The sequence below is a fragment of the Miniopterus natalensis genome, chromosome 7 (genome assembly GCF_054644295.1).
Source record: "Miniopterus natalensis isolate mMinNat1 chromosome 7, mMinNat1.hap1, whole genome shotgun sequence".
NCBI classification, from domain to species: Eukaryota; Metazoa; Chordata; class Mammalia; order Chiroptera; family Miniopteridae; genus Miniopterus; species Miniopterus natalensis.
In genome coordinates, this window is record NC_142087.1 from 80,597,185 (window position 1) to 80,607,933 (window position 10,749).

Genomic DNA, 10,749 nt, shown 5'->3' on the forward strand with positions numbered 1-10,749 from the left:
CTCACCAGCTCGTCGGCCGTAGTCAGACGTGGGCTGTCCCTGCAGCGGAAAGCTACTCGGCAATGAAAAGCAACGACTGATGGAAAGGGCTGCAGACCCGAGGAGTCGCAAAGGCCGGGGCGAGCAAAGCACGTACAAAGAAGCACATGCCGTGTGGTTCCATTTTGATGAGGTTCTAGAGCAGGTAACACTAAGTGTGATGCAGAAATAGGCCAGTGGTTGGGGGGCGGCGGGGGGATTGACTGGAAGAGCAATGAGGACCGTTTCCAGGATAATGGACAGTACCCCCCAAACTGACTATTAGAATTAGGGTCTGAACGTTTCACTGGATGGACATTGTAGGCCATTCAAGGTTTTTAATTTAAAAAGAATATCCTAGCCCAGCCGGGCGTGGCTCAGCGGTTGAGCATCGACCTGGGATCCAGGCGATTGGAGTTCGATTCCCAGTCAGGGTACATGCCTGGGTTGCGGGCTCGATCAATGACTCTCATCATTGATGTTTCTGTCTCTCTCTCCCCCTCTCCTTTCCTCTCTCTGAAATCAATAAAGATATATTTTTTTTAAATATAAAAATAAAAATAAATAAATAAAAAGAATATCCTAGTAATTTCTTCTTCAAAGGAAGCAGTTCTTGGGCCCTTGATGCTGAGAGGAATTGAAGGCTTCCCACCCCCGAGTGCACAGTTCCTCCTGCAGAAAATAGAGTTGGGGACAGGGCTGGACTGGGTGGGGCTCCGGCCTCGGTGCTCAGCGGCTCTACGTGTCGCCCCCGCCTGCATTCCCCGCAAACACAGCGGGCGCCGCAGGGAGGCCGTGGGAGGAGTGGGGTCGTGGTCTTGGCAGGGGCGGCCCCGTCTAGGGGCCGTGGGTGCCCTAAGGTTAATCTCATGAGCACCCACACCGTCAGGAGCCGGCAAGCAGGTGGTATGGCCAGGGGCCTGGCTTTGTCCTTGTCAGTCACATGGGAGCTCCCTTGTCACCATCTCTTGGGCAGTGGATGTAGGACAAGAACACTGTGTGTGACTTTCTAGGAGTCACTAGGAGCCCTGAGAGGTCACAGAGCCTGCCACACCTCCTCGAACCCCTCATTCCGCTCAGAGCGGGACTCCAGAGCCACAGGCAGAGGGGAGCCCGGTGCTCCATGAGGGGCACGCTGGATGGATGATGGATGGACGGATGGATGGACAGATGGACGGATGGGTGGACGAAGGGACGGATAGACGGATGAATGGACAGATGGACGGATGGATGGACAGACGGATGAATGGATGGATGGACGGACAGATGGAGGAATAGATGCATGAATGGGTGGATGGATGGATGGATGGATGGATGGATGGATGGATGGATGGATGGATGATGGACGGGTGGAGGGAGGGAGGGAGGGAAGAATGGACGAATGGACGGATAAGCAGGTGGGTGGATGGATGGACGGACGGATGAATGGATGGGTGGATGGACAGATGGATGGACAGATGGATGGATGGACGGACGGACGGACGGACGGACGGACGGACGGACGGACGGACGGACGGACGGATGGATGGATGGATGGATGGATGGATGGATGGACAGACCGACGGACAGACAGATGGACAGATGGAAGAATGGATAGATGGACATATGGATGGATGGATGGATGGATGGATGGATGGATGGATGGATGGATGGATGGATGGACGGAGAAATGGGTTTTTCATGGGACAGAACTCAGGAGAAGGTAAGAAGCAGATCAAGATAATGTGGGCTATTTCCCCAGTTCACATACACGATGCAGCCTATTTTCAGGAAGATGGATATTCCTGGACTAGTTAGTGTGTCCCCCCAAAGAGCAGATGTGCAGGTGTACTGTACAAAATCCCAATTTTGGAAGGCCTTTATTTGAGATGACTTTTGGAAATCTTATTTGCAAATCAGCCATCCGCTTCTTATATAGTATCTAACCGAACCTCTGGGTTTTAAATCATCTGTTGGAAGTCCTACTCTACCCCCGCCCCATCCGAACAATGCCTATGAAGTGGAATTCTCTCCGATGCAAGCATTTTTTAATTAGATTGAGACCTTGGAACCTGCTAACTATATTTCTTCCCTGAGTGCCGTCTGGGTGATTACAAGAAGATGAGATGGAGAAATATCCGAAAGAAGATTGGCAGAGAAGGAGGAATGAAATGACACTTGGCCTGTCCCAGGTTCTCAATTGCCTGCCCAACCTGAGCTCCCGACGTGAAGAGGCACTCAGACACCCTCGGTGCTCACGGAGTAACAAATTGGCATCCGGCTCCTTGGCAAAGTCTGGGAGACACAACCACTTAATGAGATTTGAATGTATTTCTGTACTTATAGTTCTCCATGGGTAATCTGTAAAGGAAGGAGCAATTTTCTTTTTGTCTTCATTATTTTTCTAAAGATCATTGAGTCTATGTTCTGTTAATGCTTCTTTCAAATTATATGGAATGACTAAGATGTTGGATATGATTTCAGGGTCAAGAGAAGGACTTTTTTTAAAAAAAGTTGAGAGGATGCTGGGAACTGCTTCAGAACCCTGACCGCCGACGTGCCTGGGGCACCCTAATCAGTCCGCTCGTGGTGCTGGGAGTACTTTACGGAGACGACTGGGTGCAGACCGTGCTTCCTTCTTTTCCGGCCTCAGCTTCCCCATCTGTACAGTGGGAGTGTTGGCGTCTGATTTAACCCGATTGAACGCTGTGAGCAGGGCAGGCGGGCAGCGTGTGGGGATCCGAGTGTGCACAGTGGGAGGGGCACTGTTCTTCCCGTCTCCTGCTCTCTTCATTGTAATTTGCCTTCTAGAGCAAGCTGCACCAGCTCTTCCCCTTGAGGCAAACCTGCGTGAGCTGGGGGCCTGATTCTTCTCAGACATGGCAGTGGGGGTCGTTCGCCCCTATAACAAGATGCCCCAGGCGTCGGGCAGATCATTTCCAAGGCCCTGCAGTCCTCAGTGCAGCGCTGCGCCGCTGAAGGGGCAGAGGCCTAGGGACCCCAGCTCCCCCACCTGAGGACACAGTCAGCATTCGCCAAAGGTCAGCATTCGTTCCCCTGCATAGTCCAGGGTGTGCAGGTGGCTTGGCTTACCTTTGCAGAGAGCCGGAGGCAGCCCGAGACAGAGAAAATATTGAAAGATCATGTGACGGACGCGAAAGCCACAGTATCTGTGCCAGACCTCGGCAATTGCTTTTCTCCACTGGAGATGCAGCAAATAAATCAGCCAGATGCCAAGGATGAGAGAGTAGAAATGCATGTGCTGCTCTGTACCCCTGAGGACAGCCACCAAATACAGCTGACGTTCAGGGCAAAAGGTGTGAGACCAAAGTCCCTGACCATCAGGGGCCAGATTGGCACCTCAGTCCTTGGGCCCAGAGGCTGCTGGGGTTTGGGGAGGCTGGGGAATTGGGTTCATTGGTTGGTTTTTGCTTTAGTGCTTTTACATAGCACCCCAGTAGCCCAGAAATTCGTTACAGCCATTGTGTGTGAGTAAATTGGATAAATACAACACCAGGTTTGTTACCGACGGTCCGGAGAGAAGGTGGAGCCGAATCCTTCAACCACAAGGTGCTGAGCGTTGCGGTTCCCTGGCCTCTCGGGATGGGGGGTTTCAGAGAAGGGGGGTCAGAGGGCAGAGCCCACTGGGGAGACAGCGGATCAACGCAGTGAAAACTCGCTGGGCACCGGGGAGGGTCCTACAAACCAGCTCCCTATTTTGAAAAAATCAAGCATTATCCTGCCTTGTTTCTCTTTTCTTTTCTTTTTTCTTTAAATAAGGGCTGCATCTCAGGGAAATTGAAAAGTTGATGAGAGAGTGCTTCTCTTCATGGAAATCTTTCAGCTGATGAAGGAGACGCAATAGAACCAGAATATCACCATTTGAAATAAACCTGGGGGGTGCAGTCAGCCAGACAGACGGGAAAACTCCACGGGATTGGCCAGGTTCCCTCAGTAAACTGCAGCGACAGAAAGAGAATCTACAGACGAAGAGCTGGGAAGACACATCACCCAAGTAACCAATTACCGTGTGTGGACTTATTTGGATCCTGAATTAAACAATTTTCCTTTTAAAGTTATGAGCCAATCAGGAACATCTGGGCACAGATTGGATATTTGATTCGAGGAATTGTTCCCTTTCTTAGATGTGAAAGTGGCGTTGTTTTTATGCCTTTTGAAGAGCGTGTATCTTTTAGAAATATGCACATGAAGTTGGGCGTTTCCTTCCAGATAACCCGCGGGCCGGGGAGAGGGCGAGCAGACAGGTGAAACCGAGACCGGCCCTGCGCGGGGGGTCGCTGGAGGTGGTGGGGGACGCCTGGAGGTTGTGGTGCTGTTCTCTCTACTTTTGTATATGTTTAGAATTTCCCCTGTTAAAAACAAACAAACAAAAAAAGCAACAATATAGTATATGTAGGGGCATCACCTCAAGTGCAAACTTGTCAAGTCCGTAGTTGAGGAAACACTGCAAAGCTCTCCACAGCCCGCTGTCAACAGGTGCTCGAGTGACAGGGTCAGAGGTGGTCCCGGTGGGTCCTCAAATGCGGCGGGTCCTCCGGTGCCAGCTCACTGTCACCTCAAGGTCATGAGGGCCGAGGTGGTGAACTGGCTCTGCCAGGCAAAGCCAGCCTGTAATCAGCGCTCCCTGGGACAGAGCCTCATGGCCCGGGGCCGTCTGTCCGGCAGACACTGGAATTCCCACTTGTCCCCTCCATGCTCAGCTCTCCCACGGGAAGGGGTGTGATGATAAAAACGATTTCCCATCCCAACCGCCTGCCCCCTCCCAAGAGGAGGCGTGTGTTTCAGCCTCCACTCTTACGAAGAAGAGGGTCCCCTGCAAGACCAGGCTGTCAGAGGGCCCGAGCCATGTCCCCCGTGTTCCCCAAACCTTTCCTTCTGTTTCTTCCCATCAGAGGCGCTCTCCACAAACACCGAGACATTGATTTTTCCATCGATCGAGGTGGAGAATGCTTCCTACAGTTACGACTCCTGACAAGCGGGGGATAGAAAGCCGATCATAATGAGTTCATTTACTTTGCTTGATTACATTACTTTATAACACAATACGCACACCCACACACCCTTCCAAGGACGTCCCCTCTCTACTGCCAGCTCTTAAGGCTGCCGGCTGACACTAAAATCCATCTTGTCACATGATGTGTGAATTTAAAAATCATCCTCAGTGGGCTTCCTCCTCTCTTTTAGCGCCACGCTCTGGAATCTTCCCTGCCGCTGGAAAGGCCTGATTGATGGAGTAGGGCCACTTGGATTCAGGGACGGGCTTGTGGAGGGTGCTTGTTGATGGGCAATGGGGGGACGCAGTGAAAGCCTAATTGTTGGTTATAAATACGCTGTATTTCCCCTATTGATTATCTGACACTGAAATGAAAAGGATTACCTTATTAGCTCATATTTAGCCATAAGTATGCCCCATGTGCTTCATCCCGGGGTGCTTGCAGGAGACTAATTCTTCGAGATGAAGAGCGAAGTCTGTTCGGCGCCCCAGACAACCCCAGCACCGTCCCCCTTCCTATGCGGATGCCCTTGGCCTCGTCCCGCCTTTCATGGCCTCATAGAGATGCTCTGTCCCGCCAGCCTCCCGCGGCCCAGCAGAGGCCTCCTGTCAGCCCCGCAGCCCGTCAGGACTTCTGTTTGAGGAACTGGGGGGCTGGCCCGGCCCTTTCCATATGCTTCTGGGGCAAGGCCTGGAGTTGAGTGGTAGTCAACCAAAGCTGATGCTTCTTAAAATAAAATAAACTGTCTCAGAGTGAAGGCCCAGCCCCGCAGAACTCCCAGGAAGTGAATCATGGGGGCTTGCCCACAGGACTCCGGAGAGCAGAGATCTGCCCCCGGGGCACTGCAGAGCCTTATCATTCAGCTTCTTGCGGGGGTTTTTTAAAAAGATCCTGCCCTTCCCTGCCTCCTTACAGTGTGTATGGAACACAATTAGTTCTTCGGTGATAAATGAGGTTACCCTTCCCTCACCTTCCGGGGCGCAGCCTGATTGGTCACAAAGCGAGAGGAGGTGACCCGCCCACAGTGGCAGGAGAGAGTGGTCGCACCGCGGTCCGCTTGTCTGTCCCTATGAGAACAAGCTCTAGAGCTGGGCCCACATGGTCTGTCTCTTTCCGTGTGGCTGTGGCTGGGCCACCAGGCCCCCTGGGCCTCACGGTCCTGTTGTGAGAAATGCCCTTCTTGTAGGCAGGGTGAGAATTCGGTGAGCAGATGCAGCGGTCATCTTCGGAGGATGCCGGGAGCAGGGTTCTGGCCACCCAAGCACTGGCCACTCTTTGTCATCACCACCCCAACTTCTGCTCTGGAGATTTGTGGCCAGCCACCTTTGCTCCATTCACGCTTAGGAGCGGTGGCCAGGGCCTCCTTTTATTTGCCGTGTAATTCCTTTGTTCCAGGCAGGCCCGGGAATGCTCGGGGAGCTCAAGTGAGGGCAGCGCACACGCCCCACCCTCTCCTGCCACTGTGGGCGGGTCACCTCCTCTCGCTTTGTGCTCCTCAGGTGGGACCTGGCAAGGCGAGATGTTCCACCAGCCAAGGGTGACCCTGAGATGGGATCTCATTCCAGCCCTCGTATTCCTTCTCTGAGTGACCTTGGACAAGTATTTCCACCTCTCCGAGCCTCAGTATCCTCATCTGGAAAGTGGGGCTACAACCCTTAAGCTACAAGGTTGCGCCGAAAGACAATCCCTTACAAACTCGCCGCACTTGGAAGAGGCTCCAGGATGGGTAGGAATTAATCTCCCCATTCGCACAGGCAAGGCGCCACCGGGCTTCGATTTTGGCTGCGTTGTTTAATTTTTGCTTCTGTTAACACCCACCTTTAATGTCACCTCTGTCCTCTCTAAGCAAAACAGTAAAAGTGAATGATAAGCTGCGGCCAGGTTCATTCTCGGTGATACATAACTTGGCCACTAAAGCAATTACTTAATGGAATGTTCCCCAGTAAGGGACGGGGGTGCTGGGATCCCTGAGTGGGCGTCTACTGTGTGCCAGGCCCGGGCCAGGCACCTCCTCTCGCCCAGTCCTCCCTGGCTCCTGGGTCCTGCAGGCTTGCGCTTCCCTCACATGTCCATTTGTCTGTGCCCACCGACCATGGCCATGTTCCACCCCTACCTTCAGACAAGGCCACACCCTGCCATCACATTTCCTCAATGCTCCGAGTCACTTGGCCGGGTCCTTGGGCTGCAGAGAGAGGGTCAAGGTTTTTGGTGAGCTTGGCCAATGGGCAAGTTCTCTTTCTCTGCCACACCAGGGGGGGAGACAGAAATGACTCCAGGGGTACTTGGTGATGTGTCTGTCCCAACTGTGGACCCCAGAAGTGACTCAAGCTGTGGGGATACCCAGGAAGGATCTCTGACAGAAAGACTCCAGGCAGAACTCTGCCCCTCGGTTTCCCCACCTGTAAAAGCGCAGCTGGACCAGAGGCCTTGATTCCTTTTGTAAATCCTCAAGGCGGACTTACAGCTAAACCAGAGGGCCCGGGGGTAGGGTGAGCTTCCCATTGAGAACAGGGTCACCTTTTCAAACTCCCCTCCAGTTCCATCACCCCCGTGGGGCTGGGCAGGCTGAAGCTGAAGAGGAGCGGGCACCGCGGAACAGAGCCCACCTTTATGCGGAGGGCGCGGCCCATTGGAGTTGGCATGTCATCTTGCAGACCAGCGCTGCGCATGCCCAAACGGTGGAGACATGGGATGCAGACGGGCGTGACCTAGAATAGGGCGGGACCCCCCCAGGATGTACAGCAGGCGGGACCCCCCCGCCCCAGGATGTACAGCAGGCGTTCATCAAAGAAACCTAAAAAGAAAAGTGCTGCAGTCCAGGTGCCTTACTGTGCTGTTATTCTCTGCCTATGATCGGAGCATTTCAAATTAGGGGGGAAATGGGAGTAAAAATGCACCCACTGGGCCTTTTATAAGAGGTCAATACTGCAGAAGAAGAGTAAAAGCTCCCAAAATCTGACCCTGTGCTCCAGAATATGACAGCACATGGTCCTCGTGAGAGGCCACCGACCTCCTGCAGCGGAAGCCAGTGGCCACAGGAGCCACGAGCGTAGTGATGTGTGTTTCCAGGACGCACCACAGACACACTTGAGTTCCATTAACCATTTCTAGAAGCTTCAGAAAACCAGCAGTCAGCTCGTCAGCTGTGTGTCCCAATCATCGTTTCCTTCTCTGAGGGGGAGAGAAAGGCTTTAACTGGCCGCCCCCCGTGATTCCACGGGGTCTAGTTTCTTGTTGAAAACAACATGAAGACCTGCATTTAAGGGGAAATCAGAAAAAAGCACAAAAACTAGGAAGTGGTTGCTTTTCTTGTAAAGAATGCTGTTTTCCAATAACGCCAATCTCTTACAGCAAGGCCTCTCCATCCCCGCACCGGCTCCCTCCCTCTCTGCTCCCTTAGTTGCCGCCTCACCGCCCTCCCTAAGGTAGTTCTCCCATGTTCCAAATGTCTGTTAATAGTCCTGTTTCCCCCTAGACCAGGGTTGCAAACTGCTTCTGGAAAGGGGCGCAGAGTAAATATTTTAGCCTTTGCGGGCAGCATGGTCTGTCACACTGCTCAGCCCCACTCTCGTAGCACAGAAGCACCCACAGCAGCACCCCATGAGCCGGCTGTATCTACAGAAACTGGAGGGGAGGGTGGGGCCCTGAGCCACGGTTTGCTGGCCCTGCTCTAGATGGTGAGTTCAGAGTAGGGGGAGAGACCAATTATTTCTCTTTATCTCTTCAGTGCTTGGCACAGTGCCTAGCGCAGAAAAGGTACCCACTAAATGGCCAGTGACGGGGAGTGAATTAATAAAAACAGACTCACTGCCCAAGAGGAGTTCCGGCTTAACCACTGCCCAAGAGAAGGCCTTCTGCCTTTGGGACTCAATACAGGTGGGGCAAAAGTAGGTTTACAACTGTTCTTATGAAAGATAATACAATAATAAATAAATAACAATGTAAGAATAAACGTTTTGTGTACTCACAACTATAAACCTACTTCTGCCTCAGCCTGTATTTGGGAAAGATTATAATTTAGTAAAATGAAAGAAACTAGCATGTATTAAGCACTCAGAACATGTCAGGCGCTAAGTGCCCAGCATTTCTGATTTCAGTCCCAGCCATCGAACACATGTGCAATCCCCAAATAAACCAGAGAGATTCTAGGAACCTCTGACACTTCTAACGTCCAGGCTATGCTTTAATTGAAAGTGTAGCCCAGGCCGGGTGGCTCAGTTGGCTGAAGCGTCATCCTGTTCACCAAAAGGGTTGCAGGTTCAATCCCCGGTTGGGGTGCATAAGGAAGGCAGCCAATCAATGTTTCTTCTCTAAAAAAAATAAAAATCAATAAACATGTCCTCATTTGAGGATTAAAATAATAATAATAAAAAATTAAAAATCAATAAGAACATATTCAGGTGAGGATTTAAAAGAAAGAAGAAAGAACGAAAGTGCAATGGCAGCCATCAGCCCCACGCTGTCAGAATTGTCGTTGGAATTCTAGTTTGAGGGTCCAACTAATGTGCACTGGCTCCCAGTCTGAAGGCAGGAACAAGGAGGCAGGCGGGGGGAGCGACAGCCCGGCATCCGACTTCTAGGACAGCCTGAAAAACAAACTGTGAAGAGTGCGTGCTGAGGTTATGTTGAATTGAGGGAATTAAGTCAACAGCCTTGCTGGATTTTTTGTTTTAACAAATCAACTGTTTTCCTGAATTCTTGGCAGGAGTCTCCCACTCACCCTGCACTAGGCGGCTTGCTTTGCCTGCAGGCTCTGAGCCGCATCCTCTCCCCACCGGGTCCTGGGCTAACAACAAAGGCATTTAAATACAAGCCACTGAGTGCCAGCTTGCTAGGCCGCTTTATCAAAGGCCGTAAGTCACGTCTAAGCCACGAGGAAACGTGGGTGTGGGACAGAGCCCAGCACTTGGTCCTGAGGAAAAAGCCCTTCTGGCCCCATGTGCTCTGCACCGCGGGGGCCACCTTTATGCTTTCACCACATTCTTGGGGCACAGTTGACCAGAAATCAAGCTGGAAGAGTGCACTTTCCTTCACCATTTAGATCTTACTTCTTCTGAAGTTTCCAAAACGAAATGTTAAGCTGAAAGGGGGTGGGAGTGGGGGCTCTTCTTTTTATAAAAGTATTCCTTTTCCATTGGATTTTTTCAACAGCAAACTCTCTAGTAGATTTTTAGTAGCGTGTTCATTTGTTATATTGACTGGACAGTGCATGTGCATAGTTAAAAAATAATTCGAGAGGTATAAAAGGTGTACAACGAGAAGTGACTGTCCCGCTCCCCTCTGCCTCCCTCCCCAGGCACGCCCAGGCCAGGTCTCTTCTGCGTCCCGCAGAGCTGTGCTCTGCACGTGTAAACACGTGCGTGTGTGTGCGTGTGCGTGTGCGTGTGTGTGTGCGTGTGCGTGTGTGTGTGTGTGCGTGTGCGTGTGTGCGTGTGCGTGTGTGTGTGCGTGTGCGTGTGTGTGTGCGTGTGCGTGTGCGTGTGCGTGTGCGTGTGTGTGTGTGCGTGTGCGTGTGTGTGTGTGCGCGTGTGCGTGTGTCCCTTGCACAAACGCAGCGCGCTCTGCGCCCAGTGCCCCGCGCCCCGCTCTCGTCGCGGGCCAGCCTCCCTCGAGCCCGCTCCCTTCAGGGCGAGGACGCGCCTCGCTGTGCTGCCGAGACCCGACCCCGTCCCGCCGGCGGGCACGGGCACTGGCACTGGCACGGGCACTGCTCTGCCCGGTTGCTAAAGCTGGAGCC